We start from the raw sequence: 20806 nt of genomic DNA on the forward strand, positions 1-20806 counted from the left end.
ACCTGCAGCCCTGGGATGAAGCATACTCAGTTGCTCTGTGAGGGATGGTGCATGTGCAGTCCAATTAGCTCACAGGAGCTGTAAGGGGATGAAGCATGTTCAGTACAGATGGAATCTTCAGAGAATTTAGCTGCCAAACTCTCACAAACCTGTACTGAACATGTCTGAACTGATATTTTTCAGAGGCTTTTGCAGATACTCCGGATGCAGTTGACATCTGGACAACAAAGACATCCTGACTTCCAGGTTGTTGTCTGCAACAATTTCTAATGGGTGAAACTACTGATATTTATTTGAAGTTCCTTTACTTCTGGGGGGAGATGGTAAAAAGAAGGAAATCAAATGCAAATTGGGTAACTTTTTCCTTGACAGTTTCCTTTCTTAACATTATATAAGAGGAGAGCTACAAAGACCTCTACTGTGCTAGGCATTATGCATATAGAGTTGTAGGTAGTTCCTGCTCTCAAGAACTTCCATTGTAAGTGGAAAAGACAAAGGATGGGAGGGGAAATGGAGGCACAGAGACATGGAGTGACTTGACCAAGGTGTCTCAGTGCTTCGGCAGCAGAGTTGAAAATAGAATTAAGATCTCCCACTACACTGCAACAAACAGATCAAAGTTTTCATACAACAATTCCTTGAATATCTTTCTCTTTTGCATCCCAAAGCATCTTTACAGACATGGAGAGCAGTACAGCATTGCCATTCATTCCTGGCCATGTCTTGCTCCTCCAGTAAGCCCAGCCTGGTTATGTCCCTGCAACATGATATCCCACCATCTAGTAGGCGGTTGGCCTCTAGATGAGACTGACCTTGTTTGTGTTTGCATCAATTTCTTTGGCATCCTCTCATCTGTTTCTCTTCTGCAGTGTTCCTGCCATCATAATCTTTTTTGATTATAGCCAACCCTGTCCTCTGATTTCATTTCCTACTCTTTGTAATGTCTTCATTTATCTTAACATCATTCCACGTTACACCTGCTACCTTTCAAAGAACTCTCATCTCCACTACCTCCAGCATTCTGATGTCTGTTTCATTTAATTCTGCTGCTTCCAGACCATAAAGTAATGCTGCTAATACACTGGTTTGATACATTTTCACTTTGGTACCAAATGTAACATGTTTATTGGTCCATAGTTTCATCAATTTCTGTGCAGCGCTTGTGGCTAAGGCACATCTTCTTTTAACCTCATCTGTGATAGAGCCATCGGCATTGATCAAGCTCCCTAGGTGCACATAAGATTCTACTTGTTCTACAACTTCATGCAGCACATTTCAACACTTTATATACTGTCCCTTTCCCAAGATGCAATTACTTTGTCTTCTTGGCATTTACTGTAGGTCTAAGTTGACTACACCAATTTTCCATTGTAGTGAAGGGTATTACCATTAATTCAAATGTGTCTGCCAGCTGTATGATGTTGTCTGGATAAGCTGAGGAGCTTAACTCTAGATCATCTGATGTCATACCTTCCACCTCAATTGATTTCAATGGGGCCAAGATTCCATGTGTTGGGTCTATTTCTCTAGTCTCCATTCTGAGGTGCAATGTGGTGTTATCTTGCATTAACTTTGCTTCAGGAGTAAATTTGCTCCTACTTTTCTTGCTAACTTTAAGCTGCTTACATTGATCCATCTAGTTCTGTGGCTTCATTGTCTCAGGGTATCTGTGTATTTGGCTCCATGCTGTCTGGAAGAAGTTGCTACCCAAAAAATCAAAGCAAGAACATAGCACCAGTAACAACAAAGAAAATGGAGTCATCCCAAAAGCTTAAGAAGACAAACATTTCCTTAACTAATGCCATAGAGAGCCAGAACAATTTACCAGCCTTAAATCCACTTACATTAACATCTGCTTGAAGCTAAGCTTTAACCTGTTTTCAAAGGGACAAGAAAAAAGAATAACTGTAATAACAGTATCAAAGTTATTAAAAATCCTTGAAAGAATGTCTAAAATACTATTTTTATTTGTATTTATTATTTGTATTAGCATTGCACCTAGGAGTCCTAAGTCATGGGCCAGGACCCCATCGTGCCAGGTGCTGTACAAACTCAAAAAAAAAGATGGTCCTTGCTCCCCAGGAGCTGACAGTCTTAAATGTAAAACAAGACAAGAAATAACAGATGGATTCAGATGGAAAGAATATATTTCTAGTGTAATCCTGTTTTCAACTCTCCTCCCTCAGCAGGTGATGTCATCTGAGGAGGCGGTGGGGCAGAAAAAGCAACCGTTCTTTGAGTGGTAGCTTTAAATTACTTTTTTTTAGTGTTAATAGGTGTTGTATGCAAACATAGTGCATAGAATATCTATTGGCTTTAATTATCATCATCATTTTTTGGTCAGTTCCCCTCCCGCCCCTAGTTTTAACAATATCTAAATGCAGGGCAGAGTATGGCTGAGAAGCCCTATGTAGTTAAACATGACTAATTAATATTATCATCCCTTTTTAAACACAAACCAATAAAAAAACAGACCAAAACATGCTGTGATCACTCTTGGGTATGGTACTATTTGAACAAATTCTGTAGTAATTTTTAATAAGAAGAGATGGGGAGAGACTTGGGAGGAGGCCCAACTTAATCCCCAGTTTAGCCTCAGTCTTCCTGTGTGACCTTGAACAAGTCACACAGACTATCTGTGCCTCGCTTCCTGTAGAATAGGATAATATCACTTTTCTACCTCACAGGGCTGTTGTGAAGGTAAATTACATTAAAGATTGAGAGGAGTTTAGGTACAATAGAGATGGGGGTCAGGGGCATAGAAATACCGGAGAGAGAGAATGGGATTATTAACATTCTTAAAGTTACGTGTGCTTCAGTACTCTGTGGAATTGGGGCCTTATTTCTTCTGCAGAACTTTTTTCCCTTTTCAGTTCTAAAGAACTTGGGCCTGATCCTCCCCCAATTTTTATTGCACTGTTTTTGTGCCATTCTAACTGCATCAAGGTTACTGAAATAAGAGGCATAAAAATTGTTTAATAGTGGGGAATTGGATCCCTCAGGTGCAGACAATACACCAATTGATCTGCATAGACCTTGTGGTGATCATCAATGGATTAAGTGTGTTTGATGTAGGGATGTCCTCTTTCCGCTTTGACTCTTACCCTCCCGCTGGATTGTTGAACTAAATACCTGGAGTTGTTGCAGAAGGAAAAGGATACACTTGAAAAGTGGACCTGATTCTGCAAGTTGCTGAGCACCTTTTGCGAGGGGCTGAATACCCCAAATTCCTGTTGACACAATGGGAAGTGAGTGGACTCCGTACCTGGCAGGATTAGGCCCAGAATACGTAGGATTGTTTTGGAAAAAGGGACCACAAATTTTGTTCCTTTTCAAATTGCTGTATAGTCTTTTTATGGGCAATAAAACAGTAAGGCCTGTCCAATGCAAAACCTAACAATAAACAAGGCCTCGTCTTGTATTTACGATTAGTGGATAAAGATTGCGCCAACATGGTAACTTGTAATTCTGAGCTAACCCACTTTCATTCTACAGTAAGTTTGACTCTGAAGTTGTTTGATGGGGAGTCAATGAGCCTTGCATGGGGAGAGGAGTAACTCAATTACTCCTTGTGCTTTGCCGTGGGCTGTCCCCAAAGGAATAATGTAAAGCTGTCAAATGACAGTTTACTCTGCCTCCACCAATGCTACTCTTTAAGAGATCGGGTACTATAAAGTCTAGAAATCTCAGGAATATTCAAAAGTCCACTTTGATTTTATTTGCCTTTTCCTGGGAGATGAACTTTACTGCTGCATCAGGGGACTAACGATGCCCCGGTGAGACAATGGGCCCTCTATGAACTGTGGGTCAGACGTTTAAAGGAGCTCAGCATCCAACAAATCCCATTGTTCTCCGACCTCTGGTGCTTTAGGCCCCTATTCAAGAAAACATGTAAGCGTGTGCTCACTTTTAAGCATGTGAAATAGGACTTTAATGTCTGCTTAACGTTGAGCAAGGGCTTACGTACTTTCCTGAATCAGGATCATACATTGTATTGAAGTTTGATGTTCATGGATTGCATTGCACCATTACATCCACAGACGGTCACAGTTTTCACCCTTGAGGATCCCCAAAAGGGTTGGACGCTATTAACTTCTAAATCACCTACTTTGAGTTGGAGGATGTTGGCAGTGTGGGTGCACAGCAGTGTGAGAAGAGGGGGAAGATTGTCCACTAACCCTACTGTTTAAAAAAAAAAAAAAAAGTGCCATAGGACCTTTAATGTCTACAGTGAAGGGATAAGACCTTGGGGTTCAAGATCTCATCCAAAATATGAGTATTACACAATACATTGCATTTTTACTTACCGGAAAAGGTACACTTTTCACTTACTAGAGGACATGGTTGACAAGCTGAAACTTAGAGCTATAAAACTCCTTGCCTAAATTGTGCTTTCACATTATTTCTTTTTTGTATTTTGAACACAGCTATAAATCCAGTACTAAGTAAACAGCATCTAGCTTTCCCTGTACTCTAAATACAGCACTGTAGAAAATGGAATTTTATTTTCTGCCTAATAATCTTTTGTGGCTCCCAAGTCATATTTCTGAAACTCCCCCAGTTGCCTTGACATTGTGACAACAGCACTTAAAAAAAAAAAAAAAAAGTCTGCATTAGTTTGCTTAGAAGAAAAGCACCTGATCTGATGCTTTGGTGGTCTCAGTGGTAAAAGATGGTTGGGTACGTATGGTCCAGAGTAACTTAGTAAACAGGTGGCAGTCTGTACAGCTAAAACGTCGTCATTTCAGTGTTTTGATCAATATATAGTAAAAATACTGAAGAGACTTGGGCTGAGAATAGCGGCTATGGATCAAATATGGGTGGGTTTTAATGAATACATATTTGTTTATTACTATCTATTGTTGCATTAAGATAATGCCTAGAGGGCCACAGCCAAGACCGGGGCTCTACCATGCTAGGTACTACACCGATCACATAGCAAGAGACAATTCCTGCTGTCACTAATTTACAATCCAAACAGAGAAATGGTGGGAGGAAGGGAGCACTATTATTTTCATTTTTTGGGGGGAGGGAGAGCTCAGTGATTTGAGCATTGGCCTGCTAAACCCAAGGTTGTGAGTTCAATCCTTGAGGGGGACATTTAGGGATCTGGGCCAAAAATTGGGGATTGGTCCTGCTTTGAGCAGGGGGTTGGACTAGATGACCGCCTGAGGTCCCTTCCAACCCTGATATTCTATGAACTCTCTCTTATAGATGGGGAACTATCATGGCTATCATGAACTATCACAGAAAGACTAAATGACATGCCCAAAGTCACAGAGTAAACCTGGGGCAGACTTGGAAAGTGACCCCAGATCTCTTGAGTCCTAGCTGAGTGCCTTACTCACAAAACCATCTACCCTTTCATTTGGCTTGGGAACTACATTTAATCAGGTGCTGGTTGTATATTGTATGTTTGACATCAAAGCCAATATTGGGTATAAGGGTTGTGGTAAGTGATCTTGAAAGAGATAATCTTCATATAGCCTAAAATGACAACATAGGAACTTAATTTTTAAAAAATCCTTTCATGGTCAGTCATGTCCATTAGGTAACAGAATTCGACATTAAACTGACTTTTTAAAAAGCTCTTTGCAAAAGTAAAAATGGATCAAAATTATGCCATGTTGTTAGCAACAATCAAGGGCCAAATGCCAGTCATCTTTTCCTGGCAAAACTGTGCTTGAAGTCAGTGAAGTTTTCACCAAATAAGGACCGATGCTCAGATTTTTAAAGGTACGGAGGCATTGCTCCGCTCAGTGTTGCAACCCCGAAGTTTCACTTTCAAAAGTGGCTAAGACACTTAAGAGCCTAATTCTCATTGACCACCTGGGATTTTGGATCCTAGGTTCCTAAATCCCTTTTGAAAATGAAATGTAGGCTCCTAAATCAGTTAGGCATTGCAATGCTGAGCACAGCAATGCCTCAATATCTTTAAAAATCTGAGCTTCGGCCCCCTGTAATTTTAAATAAATTCTATATATGCCCCAAATAAGCATCACAGGAGGATTTGAAATATGATTATACTGCCAAATATCCCCTTTTGTTGTTTACAATGGTGCTTATCTCAGAAAAGAAAAAAAATAGAGATTTTCTTAGCACTAAGTTATGGCTGCTCCAGTGTGGGTGACCTAGAGTGGGTAGGAGACCAAATGCACCTTTCCTTGTATTCATAGTCTGGGAGTGAGTCTCCCAGCCTGGGTCAACAGGCTAGCGGGGCTCATGCTAGTGATCTCAAAATTGCTATGTAGACAGTGCTTTGAATTTGCAGCTCAGACTGGAGCCATGGCCCTAAAGTCTAGGGAAGGGGGTGGGCTTCGGAGCCCAAGCTCCAGCTCGAGCTGACTTCAGAGTGCTGTCCACACAGCTATTTTGAGAGTGCTAATGTGAGCTCTGCTAGCCCGAATCTGTTGACCCAGACTGAGAGGCTCACTCTTGTGGGGTGCACAGACATACCCACACAGGCCCCACTCTTGTAAACTGTTTCACACAGGCATACCCCCATGACTTGCAGAGCCCTATTGGAGTAAACAAACCAACCAACCAATCCTTTGGGTCAGCTGCTGTAAATCTCTCAGCTGCTGTAAATCAGCATATCTCCATTGAACTCAATAGAGCTTCACCAGTGTACTCCAGCAGAGAATCTGGCCTTTTTCTTGATCTGGAGCCATTGAAATCATCTGAATGCTTCCTTCGTCACATGGATTTGGAACAGCCTAAGCACGCATACCACTAGTGCTATTGGACTTGTTTTCTTCAACCATAGCTTGTTCTATGGATCTCATTGTGATCTATAAAACAAGAAAAGTTGGAAGGTTTTTTTTGTTTTGTTTTGTTCAATCATTTGTGTAGTTACACATTCAGATTCTGACTGGAACTTGTGAGGGGTGCGTGGGGGGTGTTCCTCCCATCCATAGCTCAAGGAAATACAACATTCAGAACAATATTAACTTTTGTAAGGAAAAACAAGCACAGAAAATTTCGGTCCCAAAGGAATTTATCTGAGAAAGTTACGAGTAACTGCGGGGCGAGAGTTCTGAGGCTGGGGTCGAGAGAATGGAATGGAAGCTGAAACTCAGCCTTAACTACAGGAGTCCATGTTACTGTAATAATGAGGGTAATAACAAAGCCTTTTGTAGTGGTGAGTGGGGCTCAAAAAAGTTGGCTGGCAAGGAAGGCTTAGTCATATAAAAGCATGCCTTCAGTTTCTACTGCAAAGCTGATTGTGATTAGCTTTCTTTGGTTAATATTTCCTGAATTAAATACAGTTTACAAATTGTACACTTTATGTAGATGCCTGTGACATGGTGGACTAGATCAGGAGGCCTCCTGCTGGAGGCCTCATGGCCCTGCCACACCCCACCCCAGAAAAGGGCAGCAGAGAGGTCCTCCAAGGTACCTAGAGAGGCTGTGTGGGAAGCAGCCAATCAGGACCCAGCAGGCTAGTATAAGAAGAGCTGCAGGGGCAAAAGGAGTTCAGTTCATTGCTGGAGCTGGTGGTGTGTGGATGGTGTGCCTGGCTGAGGGAGGTACAGGACCCTGGACAAAGCAGTGCTGGCAGTGGCTGTGGGAAATATGAAGGAGTTCAGGACTGTCTGGTGAGACTCAGGACTGTCTGGTGAGACCAGGATAAGATCCTGAGGTAAGGGCAAAGAATGAGATGAGGCTGTGGGGAAGTGGCCCAGGGAATTAGAGCAGCAGTTCAGCTTAGATAAAAGGACGTGGCATGGCTGCTCTCTATAGGGTCCCTGGGCTGGGACCCAGAATAGAGGGTGGGGCTGGGTCTCCCCCATCAGCCACTGGGAAAGTGGCCTGGAATTTGATGTACCACAGAAGGGGAACTGAACTCTTTTAGGTTTCAGAGTAGCAGCCGTGTTAGTCTGTATCTGCAAAAAGAAAAGGAGTACTTGTGGCACCTTAGAGACTAACAAATTTATTTGAGCATAAGCTTTCATGAGCTACAGCTGTAGCTCACAAAAGCTTATGCTCAAATAAATTTGTTGAACTCTTTTACTGGCCCAACTGAAGATCTAGGCCCAGAAAGGCCCTCAAAGGGCAAAGACAGTGCCTCCAGGAACAACTTGAGAAAGACATCATGGAGGGCATTGGAAGAGGCCCCTGTTGGACTTGTACCCCGGAAGGGGTTTGTTTTGCTTTTATCTTACAGACAGACTGTGTATGATGTGGCTGGAGGGATGAGTCTGTGAAGACCCACCACAGAGTGTGTAGGCATCTGCACTGAGAAAGGGGGTGCTCATGAGAGGTGAGTGCACTCCATTACACTACCAAAAACAGTTCTTTAGAAAACCACCAAGGAAACTAAGACTGGGTCTAAGAGGGGGTGGTGCCCCCAGGAGGGTGTCCCATACCTAAGTCCCTGTATTGTCTGTAGTAAGTGACTCTGCTGAGTGCTACGGGGTTTTATTTGGCTTAAATCCTGCTTGGGTTTTCAGATTTTCTCAACTCAGAGGGGGTCCCTGATTTCAAGTGACTGGCTGCAGATAAGCCTAGTTGGGTCCAGAACCTTTATAAAATTGTACAGGCCACTCTCATGATGAAGGGAGAGAGGATTTGTTGACCAGAAGCAAGGAAAGTAGGTTCTGGAGACATAAGAGCTGCTGGCTGTGTTTAATTTAGTTTTTTTGATTGTATATTTATTGTTTAGGAGTTTAGACTCCTTAGTTAGAACGGTATAGACAAACTTTGTGAAGCTCTTCCATTGATTAAAATGGAAATCCTGTGGAAGGTTTTTAGTTAAACGTGGGCATCTTGTGAACTTTTCAGCTTTTCACTTTTGACTGGAGATTTCCAGAGGAAGACCCAGAGGCTGCAGGAAGTGGAATTGATAATTTGGTAGGTATTACTCTTTGTTTAGTGATGGTGCCAAAACAATGGCTCGCTTTGGGGTCTATAGGGTATCGTGCTTGGCAATTCCCATTTTTAAAGTGATCTACCAGGTTCCTCACAGATAGTGATTGGTAAAGAGTCCATGGCACTGCTAAAAACAGGTGGTGGAGTTGTGATCCGTTTCTAACTTTGGGTATGTCTACACTACGGAATAAGGTCGAATTTATAGAAGTCGGTTTTTTAGAAATCGGTTTTATATATTCGAGTGTGTGTGTCCCCACAGAAAATGCTCTAAGTGCATTAAGTGCATTAACTCGGCGGAGTGCTTCCACAGTACCGAGGCTAGAGTCAACTTCCGGAGCGTTGCACTGTGGGTAGCTATCCCACAGTTCCCGCAGTCTCCGCTGCCCATTGGAATTCTGGGTTGAGATCCCAATGCCTGATGGGGCTAAAACATTGTCGCGGGTGGTTCTGGGTACATATCGTCAGGCCCCCGTTCCCTCCCTTCCTCCCTCCGTGAAAGCAAGGGCAGACAATCGTTTCACGCCTTTTTTCCTGAGTTACCTGTGCAGACGCCATACCACTGCAAGCATGGAGCCCGCTCAGGTAACCGTCACCCTATGTCTCCTGGGTGCTGGCAGACGCGGTACAGGATTGCTACACAGTAGCAGCAACCCCTTGCCTTGTGGCAGCAGATGGTACAGTACGACTGGTAGCCGTCATCGTCATGTCTGAGGTGCTCCTGGCCACGTCGGCTGGGAGCGCCTGGGCAGACATGGGCGCAGGGACTAAATTTGGAGTGACTTGACCAGGTCATTCTCTTTAGTCCTGCAGTCAGTCCTATTGAACCGTCTTATGGTGAGCGGGCAGGCGATACGGACTGCTAGCAGTCGTACTGTACCATCTTCTGCCGAGCAGCCATGAGATGTGGATGGCATGCAGTCCTTCTGCACCGTCTGCTGCCAGCCAAAGATGTGAAAGATAGATGGAGTGGATCAAAACAAGAAATAGACCAGATTTGTTTTGTACTCATTTGCTTCCCCCCCTCCCCTGACTAGGGGACTCATTCTTCTAGATCACACTGCAGTCACTCACAGAGAAGGTGCAGCGAGGTAAATCTAGCCATGTATCAATCAGAGGCCAGGCTAACCTTCTTGTTCCAATAAGGACAATAACTTAGGTGCACCATTTCTTATTGGAACCCTCCGTGAAGTCCTGCCTTAAATACTCCTTGATGTAAAGGCACCCCCTTTGTTGATTTTAGCTCCCTGAAGCCAACCCTGTAAGCTGTGTCGTCAGTCGCCCCTCCCTCCATCAGAGCAACGGCACACAATCGTTCCGCGCCTTTTTTCTGTGCGGACACCATACCAAGGCAAGCATGGAGGCCGCTCAGCTCACTTTGGCAATTAGGAGCACATTAAACACCACACGCATTATCCAGCAGTATATGCAGCACCAGAACCTGGCAAAGCGATACCGGGCGAGGAGGCGACGTCAGCGCGGTCACGTGAGTGATCAGGACATGGACACAGATTTCTCTGAAAGCATGGGCCCTGCCAATGCATGCATCATGGTGCTAATGGGGCAGGTTCATGCTGTGGAACACCGATTCTGGGCTCGGGAAACAAGCACAGACTGGTGGGACCGCATAGTGTTGCAGGTCTGGGACGATTCCCAGTGGCTGCGAAACTTTCGCATGCGTAAGGGCACTTTCATGGAACTTTGTGACTTGCTTTCCCCTGCCCTGAGGCGCATGAATACCAAGATGAGAGCAGCCCTCACAGTTGAGAAGCAAGTGGTGATAGCCCTGTGGAAGCTTGCAACGCCAGACAGCTACCGGTCAGTTGGGAATCAATTTGGAGTGGGCAAATCTACTGTGGGGGCTGCTGTGATGCAAGTAGCCCACGCAATCAAAGATCTGCTGATATCAAGGGTAGTGACCCTGGGAAATGTTCAGGTCATAGTGCTTTGCTGCAATGGGATTCCCTAACTGTGGCGGGGCTATAGACGGAATCCATATCCCTATCTTGGCACCGGAGCACCAAGCCACCGAGTACATAAACCGCAAGGGGTACTTTTCGATAGTGCTGCAAGCTCTGGTGGATCACAAGGGACGTTTCACCAACATCAACGTGGGATGGCCGGGAAAGTGCATGATGCTCGCATCTTCAGGAACTCTGGTCTGTTTCAAAAGCTGCAGGAAGGGACTTTATTCCCAGACCAGAAAATAACTGTTGGGGATGTTGAAATGCCTATATGCATCCTTGGGGACCCAGCCTACCCCTTAATGCCATGGCTCATGAAGCCGTACACAGGCAGCCTGGACAGTAGTCAGGAGCTGTTCAACTACAGGCTGAGCAAGTGCAGAATAGTGGTAGAATGTGCATTTGGACGTTTAAAGGCGCACTGGCGCAGTTTACTGACTCGCTTAGACCTCAGCGAAACCAATATTCCCACTGTTATTACTGCTTGCTGTGTGCTCCACAATATCTGTGAGAGTAAGGGGGAGATGTTTATGGTGGGGTGGGAGGTTGAGGCAAATCGCCTGGCTGCTGGTTACGCGCAGCCAGACACCAGGGCGGTTAGAAGAGCACAGGAGGGCGCGGTACGCATCAGAGAAGCTTTGAAAACCAGTTTCATGACTGGCCAGGCTACGGTGTGAAAGTTCTGTTTGTTTCTCCTTGATGAAACCCCCCGCCCCTTGGTTCACTCTACTTCCCTGTAAGATAACCACCCACCCCTCCTCCCTTCAATCACCGCTTGCAGAGGCAATAAAGTCATTGTTGCTTCACATTCATGCATTCTTTATTCATTCATCACACAAATAGGGGGATGACTACCAAGGTAGCCCAGGAGGGGTGGTGGAGGAGGGAAGGAAAATGCCACACAGCACTTTAAGCACAGCACTTTAAAAGTTTACAACTTTAAAATGTATTGAATGACAGCCTTCTTTTTTTTGGGCAATCCTCTGTGGTGGAGTGGCTGGTTGGCCGGAGGCCCCCCCCACCGCGTTCTTGGGCGTCTGGGTGTGGAGGCTATGGAACTTGGGGAGGAGGGCGGTTGGTTACAGAGGGGCAGCAGTGGCAGTCTGTGCTCCAGCTGCCTTTGCTGCAGCTCAACCATACACTGGAGCATACTGGTTTGGTCCTGCAGCAACCTCAGCATTGCATCCTGCCTCCTCTCATCACGCTGCCGCCACATTTGAGCTTCAGCCCTCTCTTCAGCCCGCCACTTACTCTCTTCAGCCCGCCACTTACTCTCTTCAGCCCGCCACCTCTCCTCCCGGTCATTTTGTGCTTTCCTGAACTCTGACATTATTTGCCTCCACGCATTCGTCTGTGCTCTGTCAGTGTGGGAGGACAGCATGAGCTCGGAGAACATTTCATCGCGAGTGCGTTTTTTTTTCTTTCTAAGCTTCACTAGCCTCTGGGAAGGAGAAGATCCTGTGATCATTGAAACACATACAGCTGGTGGAGAAAAAAAAGGGACAGCGGTATTTAAAAAGACACATTTTATAAAACAGTGGCTACACTCTTTCAGGGTAAACCTTGCTGTTAACATTACATACATAGCACATGTGCTTTCGTTACAAGGTCGCATTTTGCCTCCTCCCACCGCGTGACTACCCCCTCAACCTTCCCCCCCTCCCTGTGGCTAACAGCGGGGAACATTTCTGTTTAGCCACAGGCAAACAGCCCAGCAGGAATGGGCTCCTCTGAGTGTCCCCTGAAGAAAAGCACTCTATTTCAACCAGGTGACCATGAATTATATCTCACTCTCCTGAGGATAACACAGAGAGATAAAGAACGGATGTTGTTTGAATGCCAGCAAACATACACTGCAATGCTTTGTTCTACAATGATTCCCGAGTACGTGTTACTGGCCTGGAGTGGTAAAGTGTCCTACCATGAAGGACGCAATAAGGCTGCCCTCCCCAGAAACCTTTTGCAAAGGCTTTAGGACTACATCTAGGAGAACCGCAAATGCCAGGGCAAAGTAATCCTTTCACATGCTTGCTTTTAAACCATGTATAGTATTTTAAAAGGTACACTCACCAGAGGTCCCTTCTCCGCCTGCTGGGTCCAGGAGGAGCCTCGGGTGGGTTCGGGGGGTACTGGCTCCAGGTCTAGGGTGAGAAACAGTTCCTGGCTGTCGGGAAAACCGGTTTCTCCGCTTGCTTGCTGTGAGCTATCTACAACCTCCTCATCATCATCATCTTCTTCGTCCCCAAAACCTGCTTCCGTATTGCCTCCATCTCCATTGAAGGAGTCAAACAACACGGCTGGGGTAGTGGTGGCTGAACCCCCTAAAATGGCATGCAGCTCATCATAGAAGCGGCATGTTTGGGGCTCTGACCCAGAGCGGCTGTTCGCCTCTCTGGTTTTCTGGTAGGCTTGCCTCAGCTCCTTCAGTTTCACGCGGCACTGCTTCGGGTCCCTGTTATGGCCTCTGTCCTTCATGCCCTGGGAGATTTTCACAAAGGTTTTGGCATTTCGAAAACTGGAACGGAGTTCTGATAGCACGGATTCCTCTCCCCAAACAGCGATCAGATCCCGTACCTCCCGTTCGGTCCATGCTGGAGCTCTTTTGCGATTCTGGGACTCCATCATGGTCACCTGTGCTGATGAGCTCTGCATGGTCACCTGCAGCTTGCCACGCTGGCCAAACAGGAAATGAGATTCAAAAGTTCGCGGTTCTTTTCCTGTCTACCTGGCCAGTGCATCTGAGTTGAGAATGCTGTCCAGAGCGGTCATAATGGAGCACTCTGGGATAGCTCCCGGAGGCCAATACCATCGAATTGTGTCCACAGTACCCCAAATTCGAGCCGGCAACGTCGATTTAAGCGCTAATCCACTTGTCAGGGGTGGAGTAAGGAAATCGATTTTAAGAGCCCTTTAAGTCGAAATAAAGGGCTTCATTGTGTGGATGGGTGGAGGTTTACATCGATTTAACGCTGCTAAATTCGACCTAAAGTCCTAGTGTAGACCAGGGCTTTGCATTTTTTTCTGCCTACCTACATTCCCGTTTTGGGCTCAACTTGAGATGAGGTTAAATTTTCAAAAGCACCTAATCCTACTTTCAAAAGTGACTTTTGCACTGAGGAGCCTAAATCATATTGACTTTTAATGAGACCAAGGGGCCTCAAGGCATAAATCACTTTTAAAAAAGGACTTAAGCTCCTCAATTACTTAAGTCCTTTTGAAAATTTTGCCTGTGGTATTTTTCTTCACTTCCTGTCCTAAACCTTTGTTTCATGCTGCTTTTCCCTCTTCCACCCCAGAGATTGACTGTATTTCACTGGTGCGAGAAATGTATTCTCAGATTTTTATAAAGTACTTTCAGATCTTTTGGAGTCAAGGTGCTCTACACATGTAAGTATTTATAAAATAAGCGTGGGAGGCAAAAGGCAGCATATGCTATTGGGAGAGTTCTTTTGTTTTAAAGACAAACATCCGTTCTATAGTCAGTTCAATTTATCTAATGATTACAGAGATCCTGGCTGGAAGGCAACTCCGCGTATTATGGAGGAAGCTCTAGAAGTGCTGGTAAATAGAGCCTTTGATAGTTCTAAAGGAGGCAAGAAGGAAATAAACTGTTCTGAATGATGATGGTGATGATAGCTAGTGGATTTTCAACTCCGCTCCACACCCAGCACCTGTTCTTCTTTGGAGCTCTTGTGCTGAACCCTTTTGAAAGCCTGGCCAGTAGAGATGATTTTGACTCCTCTTTGAGAAGGAGCATAAAAGGTGAAGCAACTAGTTCCATAAATCGTTTATTGTTCAAAGATGTTTAGGGATACCCCACACTGGGAATGCTACTGAACACAAAATAACTCGGTATCTGACATAGTGTAAGTATCCTGCATATACTGTTGAGGATTTGTATTTGGGAAAGTTAAATTGAAAGGGTTGTGGGGGACTGCTCTTGAGACTTATTTAGTTCTAGGAAATTTTGTTTGTTTAAAATTTAACTTGAGTAAACAAAATGGGACAAAAGGAATAACTCTGGATTTACAGTGGTGTAAATGAGCCTGATTCTTGCCTCACTTATGCTGGTGTAAATCCATTGAGTTATTCCTGTTTTACTCCAGTAGAAACGAGGAAAATCAGACCCACTGTTTTTCAGCTGGATCCTGCAATATTGTTACACATAGACAGACTTGTACGGAAAAAACATTTTAATGATTAATCAAAATGCTTACAAATGAATCACCAAACACCCAGCTCTCGACTCTGAAATTAGTCATTCATTTACTGCTACATAGATGTGCTGCTCCAATGGCTTCTACAGGAGCAGGTTGTCTTGTCTTGTCTTGTCTTCTATCACTATTCCTTGTGGTAAAAAATACAATTTTCCACCTTCATCAGATCTTCCATAATTCATTGGTGCTGAAAAAGCTCCCTATGTGACAATAAAAATAACCGAAGCACATTGCACTCCAGCAAACCCTGCTTTGGCAGAGGTCCTAGAGGTAGTGAACTGAGCAAGATCAGTTTTGTTGAAGGGCCAAATAGAGTCAGCAATATTTAACCTGAATAGTGCTCTCTGCTGTTGTTCCTATTAAAGTCTTCAAGCTTTTAGGGGACCTCCCCCTTGCAAGATGCATTCCATTCAGGAACACTGAATTCCAGTTCAAAACAATACACCAAAAAGCCAGGTCCGGCAGGTTAGATGAAATGTTTAAAGATTCAGCTGCACATTGCAAGTGGGTGGGTGAAAAATAATAATCTGAGTAAAACACAGCAGCTAGTTCCTGGAGTGGAGAATGCGTCTTGCTGTTTGTGAAAGGGAGATAAGTCGTAGTTAAGAGGCTGTCTCGATGGTATTCTTCAAGTAGTCCCTGGTTTAGCATTAAGGACAAGTGGGTCTATGTTAAAGTGGGAATCCTTAGATCAAGCTGTTTAGAATCCTAAACTGCTCTGGCATGGAGCACTCGGTCATTAAAGCTACAAAGGAAGAAACAAAAGCGTAGCTATGTTTGTCCATTGTTGCATGTGTTAATGAATATTGCGCAAGGTGGGTGAAAAATGCCTCCTAACAATATACCAGCTGCCCAGGCAATGTACAACGTTTAGGAGACAATAATTTAGAATCAACTTTTAGGAAGTTCTCAGCACATGGCAATAGCAGATGATGATCAGTAAGGAAACTCCCCAAAGCCTATATACCAGCAGTTCTCAAACTGGGGTCTGCAGACCCCCAGGATACTCCAGGGGGTCTGCGAGTCATGTCCGGGGCCATTGGCCTCACTGATCAACTCCTCCTCCTCCCTCCCAGTGCCTCCTGCACACTGTGGAACAGATGATCAGTGGCATGCAGGAGGCACTGGGAGGGAGAGGACTGGGGATGGGGCGTGCTCAGACGAGGGGGTGGAAAGAGGTCGGGGGGGAGCCTGGGGCTGAGCAGGGGTTGATGACCCTGGGGAAAATTAGAAGCTGGCTTGGGGGTCTGCAAAACATTTTAAATCATGGGGGTCCTTGGGTTGCTAAAGTTTGAGAACTGCTGCTATATACTATTAATGATTTAATTTTCAATCACTTCTGTCTTTGACTATGCTGTTGCGAAGCATTGCTGGATTGTTAGTAGGAGTTACAACTTTCTATAAGGTGCATGTGAATTGCTTGCCATGGATAAGCATAAGAAGTGGAGAACAGATACCAACTTGTCACTTGCTGGAGGATTCTCTGCTCCTTGAAGTCTTTAAATTACGATTTGAGGACTTCAAAAGCACAGATATAGTTGTGAGGTTTTTTGCAGGAGTGGTGGGTGAAATTCTGTGGCCTGCGTTGTGCAGGAGATCAGACTAGATGATCATAATGGTCCCTTCTGACCTAAATATCTATGAAAAAAAAACCCACTGATTGCATCAGATGAGCTGGTCAGATGTGGGGAGATGATGTTCGTAACAGAAAAATTGAGGATTTTCCCTTGTTAGGTAGGGTCAAGAAGGAACTTGAGCTGGGAGGAATAGTTGCTGAATTTGTGAGGACATATTTGAGGTCAAACTTCTGGTTGTAGAGCTAAATAACAGTGGTGCCATCAAGTATTGGAAAGCATGTACAGCTAGCCCGCATTAGAAAAGGCAAAACAACAAATATCCTCAATGAAGCCAAAGGTGTTACTCTGGCTGTAAAGGCGGTCCAAGGTCCCATTATCTGAATATGTGGAGGAGAAAGTGAAGAAAGGATTAGCAAACCAGCAGGAAATGATTTGGGACGTTGCCTGGCTTCTTTTATAGTATGAAGTTCCTGCGGTAAGTCATGCTGAGTAACACGTCTCTTATTTTCAAGTGAAGAATTCTCAATAGGCAGCACAAGGTTTCAGTGAAGAGGTGATGACAGAGTAGGGGAAATAATGGAAGCACTTACACAACCTTAAATTCAGCGCTAGTTGATGCTTTCATGATCTCTCTTTCCTGCCTTGGCTTATCTGTTAGTGAAAGAGAATTAAACCTTTTTTTTTTTTTTTTTTTTTTTTTGCTGGCTGCAATGTGACTCTTCCCATGGCTCTCTCCTTTCACCAAAAACAATGAGGAGTCCTTGTGGCACCTTAGAGACTAACAAATTTATTTGAGCATAAGCTTTCATGGGCTATGACCCACTTCACCAGATGCTTGGAATGGAAAAAAAAAGTGGGCAAGTATAAATATACAGCACATGAAAAGATGAGTTGCCTTACTAAGTGGGGGGTCAGTGCTAACGAGGCCAATTCAGTTAGGGTGGATGTGGCCCATACCCAACAGTTGACCAGAAGGGGTGAGTATCAACATAGGGGAAATTATTTTTTGTAGTGACCTAGACACTCCCAGTCTTTATTCAGGCCTATTTGATGGTGTCAAGTTTGCAAATTAATTCTTTAGACTAACATGGCTACCCCTCTGAAACCTCTCTCCTTTCAGTTAGTTTTATGCATGGAATGTCTGTATAGAATGGATGGTGCTCTCTTAAAGAGCTCAGCATTGTTCTGTGGATACCACACTGAATGTACAAGAAAGGCTTGAGCCTTTAAAGATAGGGCCTAAAGTCCATGGCCAAAATTCTTAAACCTGGGTGCCCCTAGTTCGGACCCCAAATCCATATTTAGGCACTTAAGTTAGAAGTGAGCTGCTTTTCAAAGATGCTAAACATCTCTAGCTAGACTTCCGTGGGATTTGAGTGCTCAGGGACTCTGACAAACAAGCCACTTCGGTTCCTAAATGTGGGTTTGAAAGCCTAACTTTAAGGCAACCAGGCTTGAACTTTTTGTCCATGTGCAAAAACATGAGCACTTTTGAATGCGCATTGTCAGTATGTGAGTGCTGTGAAGGGAGGAGTTGTAACTGTATGTACTTAGGGACCACAGTATTCAATGGCTCCCATAACAATGCATAGAAAGCATTCCCTGGTTTTCTCCAGGCCTGCTCGCGCTTCAGTGTTCATAGCTATATCCCTTTGAGGCATGGAGCACTGCAGCGTTTGCTGGTTGACTTCCCTCCTTGTTCTTCCTAGTGCTCTGCAGCAGGATTATGGCTGCCTCTTGCGTAGGTGTGCTGCTGGCGGAGGAGACGTTCATTCCCATTTCTCTCTAGAACACCTGCTCAGGGCCAGCCATAAACTAGCCCCAAGTCCGCAGATGCGGCCTTCAAGTTTCCATGCAATCATGGAAGAAGGGTGGAATTCAGGTTGCTCGGTAGTTCATGGAGCAGGACTTCATTGTACTAGGCACTATACAAACACAGAACTAAAAGGCATGGTAGTCCCTGCCCCAAAGAGTTCACAATCTCAGTGTAAAACAAGAAACAACAGATGGAGGTAGACAGATGGCGGGAGTGCCAGGAAACGAGGCAATCTAGGTTGGTATGATAGGCGTTGGTCTCAGCACAGCAGCTACTTATATGGCTGTCATCACTGTAGTATCTGAATCAATAAATGTTCATTGCAATCAGAATTTGAAATGGAAGCTGTTTATTAAGTCCCTACCCACCCATCCTGTCAGCTAACATGGGCTTGTTTTCTGTCATATATATATATTCTAGTGTGATGTCCAATTTCATATTTAAATGTCTCAAGTTTTGGGGCTTCTACCAGTTCCCCGGGGAGGCTATTTCACAGTTTAATACATCTTGCTGTCAAAAAGCCTCTCCCCTTCCTAGTACTCAGCAAAATATTCCCTTTCTTAATTTCATCCTATTACTCTGTTTATATTTAGTTGTTGTTGTGATTCATTCTTCCAGTTAAGAAAATGTCATTTTCTGGGCTGTTGGGTTTTTCCAGGGGCAAAGGAGGAGAATGTGGCTTAATTGCCGCCCATACTTGTTTCATTTGCATGAAGTAGCATGTAAGTGGTACTGAAAACAGCTGCTTATTTTTTTTATTTTGTAAAAATTTACCCCGGAAAATCTGATGGATCACAAGCTTTTCATAGCTAATTACTGGGTGGGTTTTTAACATCTGTATGGAAATAGACTCCTACTATGAAAACTCCACAAACAGCCTGAAAATGGCTAGGAACTAAAATATTTACATGTCTGTTATTACCATCATTTATACAATCAACTTCCAGAGGGCTGTGCCCAGCACTCTATACATTTCAATTATATTATTAGCAATAGCTCTTCACTGAAGTAATTGGTACACTCACTTTATCTAATGGAGTATTTTTCATCTAATTGACTCCAAATTTATCATATAAATGTCAAAGCCAAATTTTCCTATAATAACCTATTATCTCTGCTGTTCTAGCTCGCTGCACTCACAAAAAACAGAGTAATAAAAATCTTTGGGATAATGAAGGACAGCAACTTCATTCACAAAGTGCTGAGGAGAATGACAGCTACTTCTCCCTTGTCAGAAGCAGAAAACTTTAATATATTCATTTAATTAGGCTGCAGGTCTCATTCACAGGATATTTCCCTCCCAACTCCCTTTTGTAACACAAAGCTGAATCTCTCTTTCACGAGAATGAGACCATCCAGTGGTTCCTTGATGGGCCTTCCTGTGATCATGTCTTTAGACAAGCATTTCCATTATACTGAGGGGTTTCAACTTTCTTTCCTTACTCTGTGTAGAGTGATCAATCGTAGCATAAGAAATAGGCAATTATATAGTGACACAGAAGTGGCAAAGAGACAATGGAAGAGGCTTTTTAATGTGTAAATGAATTTTTGAAAATAAATATGGGGAAAAATATATGGTGCATGTGTAACCATCAATCCTAGAGATTTTATGTGGGCCTAAATGAGACAGAGCTACTCCAGCAGGTTCCAGATTGACAATATATTGTTTTCTGTTGAAGGGCTGAGCTGTTGTGCACTAGACTGTTTTTCTGTACTGGGATGGTGATAAAATTAAAAGCCCCATAAAACTTGGCTTTAAATTTTATCTCCCCTCTGTTTTTTAGGCTCATAAATGTTGGGGTAACTTTTAAAGACTTTTGTTCCATCAGTTCATGTGTCTTTGTTCCTCCTTCTGGTTCTAGCTAAAATCAAAAAGGGTAAAATGCCAGGGGTTAAATGATTCCCCTTAAGGCAGGACTAAGAGGGATGGTGCTTTGGCAGCTGTGCCTGGGAGCACTGTGCTTGAGTAAAGCATTTCTCCTCCAGTGGTGCTTGGGTATCATGGATCTTGCTATGCCTTTACTAAAGCATGCTCCTCATGTGCCCCAGCATCCTTCCCTTGCTTGCCAGAATTTGGGGAAAGGCATGGATCCACCTACCTCCTCCCCAGATACATCCCCTTTTGGGTCCAGTTAGTATTGCTGGCAACACTCTTCTGCCAGCCAACTGATGGGGCAGCAGACATACAGAATATAGCTTTATCTTGTATGGATGCACAGGCAAAGAAATGGCTTCTTCTGGCCCCTTCCCCATCCACCTTCTGGTGTATCTGGACAGGCCTAGCCTCATTTAAGGTTTTTCTCCAGAGATTTTTCAGCCCATTTTTTGGTAGAGCCAGGTGGCTTGCACAATTATCAAAGGCGA

Source organism: Lepidochelys kempii, chromosome 9, assembly GCF_965140265.1.
Source record: "Lepidochelys kempii isolate rLepKem1 chromosome 9, rLepKem1.hap2, whole genome shotgun sequence".
NCBI lineage: Eukaryota > Metazoa > Chordata > Testudines > Cheloniidae > Lepidochelys > Lepidochelys kempii.